This window comes from Danio rerio, chromosome 12, assembly GCF_052040795.2.
Source record: "Danio rerio strain M-AB ecotype USA chromosome 12, GRCz13ab, whole genome shotgun sequence".
NCBI lineage: Eukaryota > Metazoa > Chordata > Actinopteri > Cypriniformes > Danionidae > Danio > Danio rerio.
In genome coordinates this window covers 2,767,501-2,777,500 of record NC_141032.1, presented here as the reverse complement: position 1 = coordinate 2,777,500, position 10,000 = coordinate 2,767,501, and the positions used below count along the sequence as shown (strand labels likewise).

The 10,000-nt window shown below is 36.5% G+C and overlaps 2 long non-coding RNA genes across 13 annotated transcripts in view; one reads left to right on the top strand and one right to left on the bottom strand.

Annotated features, from left to right (window-relative positions):
* LOC147834365 (uncharacterized) overlaps positions 1–10,000 on the top strand; it is a 546,693-nt gene that overhangs the window by 81,231 nt on the left and 455,462 nt on the right. The gene's annotated exons all lie outside the window — the stretch shown is intronic.
* The window catches only part of LOC147834367 (uncharacterized), a 32,722-nt gene continuing 25,679 nt past the window's right edge, over positions 2,958–10,000 (bottom strand). For 3 of the 11 annotated variants that reach the window (XR_015503716.1, XR_015503717.1, XR_015503715.1), the window contains 4 exons: positions 7,066–7,119; positions 6,866–6,982; positions 6,754–6,781; positions 4,375–6,646 (listed from right to left, as the gene is read on the bottom strand). This is a non-coding gene — a long non-coding RNA (uncharacterized LOC147834367). Of the gene's footprint in view, positions 6,647–6,753; positions 6,782–6,865; positions 6,983–7,065; positions 7,120–10,000 lie in introns of all 11 variants that reach the window. The other 8 variants (XR_015503723.1, XR_015503724.1, XR_015503718.1 and 5 more) reach the window with 7 other exon arrangements.

Genomic DNA, 10,000 nt, shown 5'->3' with positions numbered 1-10,000 from the left:
TCAAATCTAGAAAAGAAGGCAATATTCTGAATAAATTTTTGCTCAAAATATTAACAAATTCCAACTCAAATTTACTGAGAAAAGCAAACATTTGCAAAAAAACCCGAAATCAAAACACAAAAATCTATTGTGACGCTTATAAATGAATACGAGCAGAAAATATTACAGTTTTATTTTTATTTTTTTTTGTACATCTAGGTAGTTTAAATGAGGTAAAAGGTGCCCTGTCATGAAAATCTGGGTATACCAAGGCATAATAGAACAATAAGGGTGCTTTCACACTAGCACTTTCGGTCCGCACCCGGGTTCATTCCACCTGGATGACGCAATGGCAGCCATTTTGCGCCAGACCGCACACCACACACCAGCTGATTGGTGGAGAGGAGACAGAGTGATGAAGTCAATTATGATATGGGGAGAGTTAAAAGGCCATGATGGACAGTGGGCAGATTTGCCAGGGTTACACCCCTACTCTTTTCCAAGGACATAAAGGGATTTTTAACGACCACTGAGAGTCAGGACCTCGGTTTAACGTCTTATCCGAAAGACGGCGCTCACTGAGCAGTATAGAGTCCCCGTCACTATACTGGGGCATCAGGACCCACACAGACCGCAGGTTGGGCGCCCCCTGCTGGCCTTACTAACACCACTTCCTGCAGCAACCCAGCTTTCCCATGTGGTCTCCCATCCAGGTACTGACCGGGCGCAGCCCTGCTTATCTTCAGTATCTAAATGTGAGAGGTGCAGAGAGCTAGCTGCCGGCTAAGTTTTAAAGACGAAATGCAGCCATACGTACTTCTGGCTACATAATTTGCGCTCTCCAGAAATGTACATTTTCAGAATGAGCCTGTGTTGACATTCCTTGTAGTTTAATGTCAAGATAGAATATAAAACAGCAGCGAAATATATTTTAATGCTGGGCTCACATCAAACGTGTAGCACTGCGCCACTTGCTCTAGATTACTCACTGGTTGTTTTTTGCCTTACACAAATTTTCTGCTCGAGTTTATTATCTCAAACTTGAGGGAAAAATTGCAACTGAAACTAATTCTAGACATTCATGGATGGCAAGCGCATCACACATGCACATTCCATGTAGTTCATTGTCAATATAGAATATAAAACAGCATGCAGATTTATTATAATGCTAGGTTCACACCAGATGTGTAGTGCTGCATCACTTGCTCTAAATTACTCACAGGATGTTTTTCGCCTTGCAGGATTTTTCCACAAGAGTTTACTATCTTAAACTTATGCAAATGATGCAATGAAATAAATTCTGCACGTTCATGGCTAACACATCACACATGCACAGTCCGAGTAATTCACGCTGCCCATTTTGTATTGTCGTTGAACGTAATCTACCATGTAAACTAAATTTGCATTTGATTTGAGTCATATCTCTCGTGGGCCACATAAGATGACACAGTGGGCCATATTTGGCCTGTGGGTCTTGAGTTTGACACCCCAGGGGTAAAAAATAGGCCAAACTCACACAGTCATTCATCACCATGGGTAAAACCAAATAACAGCTGTGATTTGAGACAGAAGGTGGCTAAGCTTGACGTGAAGATGAAGAAAGGTCAGTCAACTGGAAGTGTTGTGAATCAGTCTGGAAGAGGACGAGTATCTGTCTTGTCCAAATTCACTGTTAGAAGGATGGATCAAGTCTTAATGTGGCGGCACGGTGGCTCAGTGCTTAGCACTGTGCGCCTCACATCAAGAAGGTATTTATACAGCTGAAGTCAGAATTATTAGCCCCCTGTTTGATATTTTATTTTTATTTTTTTTATATTTCCCAAATGATGTTAAACAGAGCAAGGAAATTTCCACAGTATGTCTGATAATGTTTTTTCTTCTGGAGAAAGTTTAATTTGTTTTATTTCGGCTAGAATAAAAGCAGTTTTAAATTTTTTAAACACCATTTTAGGGACAAAATTATTAGCCCCTTTAAGCTGTATATTTTTCTCAATAGTCTACAGAACAAACCACTGTTATACTATAACTTGCCTAATTATCCTAACCTGCCTAGTTAACACAATTAACCTAGTTAAGCCTTCAAATGTCACTTTAAGCTGTATAGAAGTGTCTTGAAAAATATCAAGTCTAATATTATTTGCTGTCATCATGGCAAAGATAAAATAAATCAGTTATCAGAGATGAGTTATTAATTAGAAATGTGTTGAAAAAAATCTTCTCTCAGTTAAACAGAAAAAATAAATAAATATACGGGGGATAATAATTCAGGAGGGGGCTAATAATTCTGACTTTAACTGTGTCATCATTTTTTAAGACATCTTTAGTCTATATATGCACAGAGTTAAACCTCTTTCTTGACGCAGAAAGTGCGAGTATGTCTGTGAACTGTGAGGTATTATAAAGTTGATGGGGACAACACTTCCATAGCAAACTGTGAGAAATGTTTGGGATTGGCTTCCAGGTATTTTAAGTTGAGCGGGTATTTGTTTTTATATTAGATTTTTTTTTTATATTTACTGTTGTACTAAAATTCAAAGGGGAAAAATTGAAGTCATTTATTACTTGATTGTTCAAGCTACCCCACAGAAGAGCTCTGTTTGTTAACAGAGTTGCTGAATGTTAAAATAAGGTGAATTAAATCTAGAATAAGGAACATCCAGGATCTGTTGTTTCGTTCTTCTTTATTATTTTTTTTATGAATTATAGAAGTATTGGATCGGCTTTCGGTATCAGTTGATACTCAAAATCTAATGACTCGGACTCGAGGGCAGAAATACCTGATCGGGACATTCCTAATATGTATTCATTCATTCATTTTCTTTTCGCCTTAGTCCCTTTATTAATCTAGGGTCACTGCAGTGGAATGAACCGCCAACTTACAGTATCCACCACATGTTTTACGCAGCAGATGCCCTTCCAGCTGCAACCCATTTCTGGGAAACTAATATATACAGTTAAAGTCAGAATTATAAGCCCCCTTTGATTTTTTTTTTTTTTTTTTTTTTAATATTTCAGAAATAATGTTTAACAGAGCAAAGACATTTTCACAGTTTGTCTGATAATATTTTTTCTTCTGGAGAAAGTTTTATTTGTTTTATTTTGGCTAGAATGAAAGCAGTTTTAATTGTTTATTAACCATTTCAGGACAATATTATTAGCCCCTTTAAGCTATTTTTCCCCCGACTGTCTACAGAACAAACCATCATTAAACAATAACTTGCCTAACTACCCTAACCTGCCTAGTTAACCTAATTAACCTAGTTAAGCCTTTAAATGTCACTTTAAGCTGTATAGAAGTGTCTTGAAGAATATCTAGTCTAATATTATTTACTGTCATCATGGCAAAGATAAAATAAATCAGTTATTAGAGTTATTAAAACTATTATGATTAGAAATGTGTTGATTTAAAATCTTCTATTCGTTAACAGAAATTGGGGAAAGATGTTAACGGGGGCTAATAATTCAGGGGGCTAATAATTCTGACTATAACTGTATATGTTGTATGGCACTGCGTAAAGGGCGTGAAATAAAACAAGATGATTAGATGATATCAATGCAAGTTATTGCTCAAAGTGTTCAAAATTGGTACAGAGAGGTCATGTTTTAATCTTCTTTGGTCTCAAGCAATGACGTGATGCGATTTCGCAGGAAGAATTCACCAAGCTTGAATTTTGGAAAGTCACAATTTCACATGCTTATGAATGAAAGTCTATAGGGCAGAAAATTTAGTGTGACGGGAGCTGAAGCATCGGCAAAGGCTATGTTTTGATGCAACTTTTTTACCAAATGATCAAAAGGTTAAACAATAAAACTAGTAATTTTTCATTTGTTTTCACAGCCTTTTTTGCTCATGTTTACCAGAGTTGCCAACTATAGGACATGCACTGCACTATCTGCTATCAAATTATGAGCTCACAATTCTGCTAAGCAAAAAGCTCAGAACTGGAAGATGAAAAATGTGCTGAGGTTGTTTATTTGGTCTGCTCTTGCTCTGTTAACAGGTTAAATCAGCGGGTTGTGTTGATCTGGCTGCAGAAGGAAATGTGTTTGTTTACAGTATCGTTCTCTTAGTGCTTGTGACTGGAGTCTGACTGTTTTTCAGCTGATAGTGGAAACAGATGTGCAACAGCAGGAAAGCACCCACTGCCCTCCTCTGGGGAACGCCAGACAGTGCATGATAGAAAAACCTCACATCACTTTTAAAACCCAAGACAATCACAATGGAAGTAGATTTTAGATTTTTGGTGAAAAGGGAAAACAAATCCATGCAGGGATTTAAATAAACCGCAATAAACAAATGCATGCTTAAAACAATACAGTATACACTTTTGTATATACAGTATACACATGCTTTTATAGCTTTAGAATAAAAATAAATCGAAATGAACACGCGTATAAATGCATGCTTAAATAAATAAACAAACAGCTCAATTGTTTTTATTTCAAAATAGCTTTAGAATAATTTTTTTTTTAATTGAAATGCAAATACATGCACAAATCAAAATAAACACATACATAAACATATGTACGCTCATAAATCTGCATGTTTTGATTATAGTTAATACACATTCAATGCTGTAGTTGCAAAACAGGCTCATTGTGAAAACGTACCTCTGTATACATTTATGGAGAGCGCGAATTATGTAGCCAGAGATGCGTATGGCTGCATTTTGTCTTTAAAACCAATGTGGAACGACGCCACCGTAGGCTGCTTTTTTTTTTCGCGCTACCGCCTGACCGTTTACCTCCGTGTGGACGGCTTTTCCGCTGTTACCAGTTTGTCTAGAGGCTTGCAGTGTATGTCGATGGACTTTGGTGGGATCGGTCAATCAGTCAGTCAACAACGGCCTCTGGTGGATTTACATGAGAATAGCAGGTCTAAATGGCACTCGCAAAAGACATTTGTGATCTGAAAAAGCGTACACAGCGACCTCTGGGGGATTTACGAAAACAAACTGCAAAAAAACGTACCTTCTGGGACGTATTTCGCAATCTCCAGAAATGTATATGGGGTACAAATCAATAATGAGCCTGGGTTCCGTACATCAGTCTGTACTCAGAGCTGATCATTTTTTATACTCGATTACAAATCGAAAGTCATGTTTGATTATACATACAAATGTACTTTGATTGTCAAACAACATGGACGAAAGGGTTAAGATTAAAGCATGATCAAATACAGAGTATGAAGAACAAAAATACTCCAGCAAAGTACTGATCAGATTATTGCAACATAAGCTCATTCTGAAAATGTACCCCTATATACATTTCTGGTGATTGCAAATTATGTAGCCAGGTCGGTATGATGTTGTTCCTTTTTGCGTTAACAGCTAACCTCCGTGTGGACGGCTTTTCCACTGTTACAAGTTTGTTCAGTAGCTCGCCGCATACGTCTGAAGATTTGAGAGGCGGAGAGGAGTTGACTGCGACAATAGGGTTTGAGTCCGGCAAAGAACAGGGTTTGAGGTTGGCGAAGAATGGTTCCAGAAAGCAGGTTAGAAAAAAACAAAAGCCAAAAAATTAAATATACCAGTAAAACAGGGTGAGAATGTGGTAAAATCTGAAAGCATGGTAAAAATCTGGTGAGGGCTTTTCTTTTTCTGGATTGCTTTTGAAAACACTGTTGGTTGGGTTTAGGGAAGGTGGATGGTGGGTCAGTCGTTCAGTCAGTCAGTCAGTTGACAGCGGCCTCTAATGGATTTACGAAAACAAATACTGCATAAAAACGTATCTCCTGGGACGTATTTTGCGATCTCTAGAAATGTGTATAGGGGTACATATCAACAATGAGCCTCGGTTGCGTAAATCAGACTACTCATACAGTAGCTGATCACTTTTAAATACAGGGTTGGTTCATTTTTAATATTAGTTACAAATCCAATAATCATGTTTCATTATATATACAAATGTACTTTTGATTGAACAACATGGACGAAAGGTCTTAAACATGATCAAATACTTGCTGGCTTATCTTTTAGGTTTTTGATTCTGCTAATTTAATTTATGTACTCGAAATATGTACAGTAATAGCAGTTCTGACAGTGTATGAAGAACAGAAATACTCCAGGAAAGTACTGATCAGGTTATTGCAACACAGCGGTCCATTTCACGCTACCAGCTGACCACGTACCTCGGTGTGGACAACTTTTCTGCTGTTACCAGGTTGTCCAGTGGCTCGCCGTTTACATTGAAGGACACAGAGAGGTGTTGACTATGATGACAGGGTTCAAGTCCGGTGATAAACAGTTTCAGATAGCAGGTAACAGAAACCAAGTAAATAATTGGGTGAGAATGTGGTAAAATCTGAAAACACGGTACAAATCCAGTGGTCGCGGGGGCTTCTCTTTTTCTGGATAGCTTTTGAAAACACTGTCGGCCTCTAGTGGATTTATGTGAGAACAGCAGGTGCAAATGACACTCTCGAGAGAAATTTGAGACATCAAAAAGTGTACACAGTGACCTCTGGTGGTTTATAAAAACATAGCTCCTGGGTCGTATTTGGAATCCCAAAAAATGTGTATAGGGGTACATTTTGAGAATGAACCTGGGTTGGAGTTTAGTTTTACAGTGCACAGTGTAATAAATAAATCTGTATAAAATCTGTTACAAAATAGCTTAATATGATCCTCAGACATCTCCAGCTCTTCTGTTCTCCGCATCTGTGGGCCTAAACACATGAAACACCATTTTATGCAGTTCATTTTCAGACAGAATTTTGTACCAGCCATAGATGTAAAGAAAGTGTATATAATATGCATGTGAAAATATCCTTACCGTGCATGTATCCTCCTTAATGATGTTTCTTTTGAAAGTGGTAAAGCAGAATATGTTTATCTTTTTGTTAGTATTAGTATGGCTTTTATTGATTTATTGCAGAAAGACTTACCTGATATTTCAGTATCTTGAACTTGTTTTCTGATTATGTACATTTTTATTAACAGAAAGCAGAGGGAAAAGAAAAGGCCAATCCCCGCTCCTATGATGGCATATTTGATTTCTGAAGCTCAGGGGAGGAAAACACGATCTGGTTAGGATGGTTGTCGGTTCTGGATGGGATTTAGCTTGTGTTTGAGTATCGTTTCTTACCTGGCTCATCACTTGAGGAGTCCTCTCCTTTTACAGATTTCACCAACAGGCAGTCTGGAAAATATCAGTGACCGTTTTACATTCATCAGATCAGCATATAGTTGTTTGTTGTAAGATGCTGAAACGATATACAGTTGAAGTCAGAATTATTACCCCCCCTTGAGTTTTTTTTTTTTCTTTTTTAAATATTTCCCAAACGATGTTTAACAGCGCAAGGAAATTTTAAGAGTATTTCTGATAATTTTTTTTTCTTCCGGAGAAAGTCTTAATTGTTTTATTTCGGCTAGAATAAAAGCAGTTTTTAAATTTTCAAACACCATTTTAAGGTCAATATTATTAGCCCCTTTAAGCAATTTTTCCCCGATAGTCTACAGAACAAACCATCGTTATACAATAACTTGCCTTATTACCTTAACCTACCTAGATAACCTAATTAACCTAGTTAAGCCTTTAAATGTCACTTTAAGCTGTATAGAAGTGTCTTGAAAAATATCTAGTCTAATATTATTTACTATTATCATGGCAAAGATAAAATAAATCAGTTATTAGAAAGGAGTTATTAACACTATTATGATTAGAAATGTGTTCAAAAAATCTGCTCTCCGTTAAATGAAAATGGGGGAAAAAATAAGTTAGGGCGTTAATAATTTAGAGGGCTAGTAATTCTGACTTCAACTATACAGGGTTCAACAATAAGGACTGCCCAATGTCCAGGGGCCAGTATGAGAGATGCTCGGGACAGTAGACAAAATCGTTACTGGCCCAATCGGGTCACTAAATTTCAATTTGCCTGCTCTTATTTGTCAATTGCATGCAAATACAGTCTTAGAGAAACTATTTGTTCTTTTAAGTCTTTGAATGCTGCCTTCTCTGTGAAGTTGTAAACACCATATTGCTTTTCGTTTTCTTATATCTGATTGGATGTTTTAAGCACTTTTTTCCCCATAACCTGGCAAAAACCAGTACAGCAAAGAGACTGCAACCTGACGTCACCTCAAAATATGAGGCTAATAGAAAATGTCTGTTGACATGGGTACAAGACGATGTGGAGTACAAATCGAAGTGATATTTTACTTGGTTTGCCGTCGCTTTTAAGTCAGTCACTATTTGTTTTGCAATAAAATACATGCACATTTTCCATACTGCTATATTTTACTGCTTAATGTTTTAACATTTCTAAAATATTTAAATTGTAGATTCGCAGAAATTATTTTTGACACATTATTTAAAATATGTGGCTAAGAAATAGCAATTCACTTTTTTTTTTTTTTTTTTGGTGGGGCCAGTGAAAACTTTGGCTGGACAAGTAAAAATCTGAACCACTGGTCCAGTCAGGCCAGTGGAAATAATCCTTAACGTTGAACACTGCTATATAATGCGCAGCCCTAATTCAGGGTTATACATGTTATTAATCATGGTCCGCTTCTTTGAATGCAATAAAGACCAGGTGGAAGTGAGATTACATCAGTGATTGCAGCATCACTTCCTCTTGCTAACACACTACAACACTGAAAGATGTTGTGGTGAACTCAAAAATACAACCGAATGTCACCAGGTATTACTTTCTTCTAGAGGAGATGCTTTTCAACATATTTAAAACCAAAAGTTCACTGTATGTTTCAGTACAGCTATATTTATGATGCCACTAGTATATGTTGAGAACTAACAAATAGTTTATATAGTCGATGTCAAAATTATTCACCCTCCTGTTTCGTTTTCAAACATTTCCCAAATAATGTTTAACAGCAAGGAATTTATGACAGTATTTACTATAATATTTGTATATTATATGTAATCCTCCTAATTTTATTTCAACTAGAAAAAAAGCAGATTTTAATTTTAAATTCAATATTATTGTTACCTTTAAGCTATATTTTATTTGGATTGTCTTGTCTACAGAACATACCACTGTTATATTTGCCTAATTAACGTAACTTTAAACAAATTAAGCCTTAAAGGTCACTTTAAGCTGAATACTATAGCATCTTGGAAATTATCTAGTCAGATGTTATGTGCTGTAATCATGGCATGGATAAATGTTATTAGAAATTATTGATTAAAATGAAATGAGTAATTAAAATAACATGATGTCAGATTGACGTATTTTGGTTGGAAATGAAAATTCAGTTGATGTCAGAATCCAACATTAGTGTCCAACTTTGAACAGACGTTGAATTTTAGTCACTTTCCAATGCAACCAAAAACCAATCAAAAATCAACATCTAACGAAGTTACAGCTTGACGTTGTGTGGACGTTACCATTATGACGTCTATTAGACGTTGGATTTCGGTAGTCATACCTGACAGGTAAATGTCAGTATTAGACGTCAATATGACCTTAGATTAAGATGTTGGCTCGACGTTGGATTTTTGTTCGTTTCCTAAAATCAACCAAATAACGTCAAAATAACATTGTCCTTAGATGCTGGCTAGCGTTTAATTTTGGTCACTAAATCTAACCTAATATTACCGTTGTATGATGTTGTGTGCCTTCTGGGATTAAGGTCAATATTAATAGCCCCCTTTTGAAAAATATATGCATATATATTTAAACAACCGTTCTGTCTGGTTCTTGAATCTGATTGGCTGATAGCTCTATGATATTCCGCAATATCAGGACTCCTAAAGCCTCCTCACCTTTGTGTTTTACTCCGCCCACATCAATAAATCAATAGAGCAATAAATTCACTACAGTTTCACAAATATTGCAGCTGTTGGACAACATAATGTACTTTTGAGGCTTTTTTTAGACGAGAATGTAGTTTAGATTACAACTATGCAAGTTATTTATAAGGATAGCACCTATTTTAAATATTTATAATTTTGGAGATTCAGCAGGTCATACAGAGCAGAGCAAAGGCGGTTGACATTCTGGCCATCGCAAAAGCAATAAGATTCAATGGACAGCCGATCGCTTTCACTCCAAAATGGTGGA